At 54.6% G+C, this 678-nt stretch overlaps 1 protein-coding gene across 1 annotated transcript in view; it reads left to right on the top strand.

The window, feature by feature from the left end:
- The window catches only part of IGSF21 (immunoglobin superfamily member 21), a 137875-nt gene that overhangs the window by 124451 nt on the left and 12746 nt on the right, over positions 1-678 (top strand). The window lies entirely within an intron of this gene.

Here is a 678-nt window from a genome sequence, read left to right as displayed (position 1 = left end):
ATGGGAGAGCATGTGGGGGCCTGTGTTCTAGCCCCTAACGTCACATGCACCAAATGACCCTGAGCAAGGAGACCTGCCCTCTGCTTCTCAGGTTCTTTGAGGAGGTTTAGGGTGTGGGCAACATTATAGTTTTCCAGCATTTTTAGAAGCAGCAGGACCTGTTTGATTCAAATACACGGAAGCCCCATGTTGAAAACATTTAAAAGTGAAGGAAGGGCAAGTTGCCCTAATGGGTCCCTGAGGCACCTCTGTGGAACCCTGAGAGTTCCCTGAACCATACTGAGAACCTATGGGCTACGTGCTCCCAAGGCCAATTTTGACCTTATATGATACTTTGAGTCTTGACCTTGTGAGTTTCACACATCACTAGGCGTGGGGCTGGAGCCTTGGGCAGGGGGATTAGAGTTCAAGGTGGGGAGGCAGGGGCTCTCCTCCTTCCAGACCCTTGACTGTCTCACAGGCAGGGTCCAGTGGGGTGACCTTGGGACCGGGCCAGCCCCACCCCAGGACCAGCTGTCCAGGACAGGACAGGAGTGGAGAGAACCAAGACAGGGCAGTAAGCAGGTGCACAGAGGCACAGGGGGCAGTAGGCGGGGGTGCAGAGATGAGCCTTTGATGAGGCCCATCTCCCTCCACCTGCACCTTACAGTCCTGAGGACACAGACGAAAAAGCAGCTT

This window comes from Neophocaena asiaeorientalis, unplaced genomic scaffold (genome assembly GCF_003031525.2).
Source record: "Neophocaena asiaeorientalis asiaeorientalis breed wild unplaced genomic scaffold, Neophocaena_asiaeorientalis_V1.1 scaffold275, whole genome shotgun sequence".
NCBI lineage: Eukaryota > Metazoa > Chordata > Mammalia > Artiodactyla > Phocoenidae > Neophocaena > Neophocaena asiaeorientalis.
The sequence above is the reverse complement of the archived record's forward strand: the minus strand, read 5'-3'. Positions and strand labels throughout refer to the sequence as shown.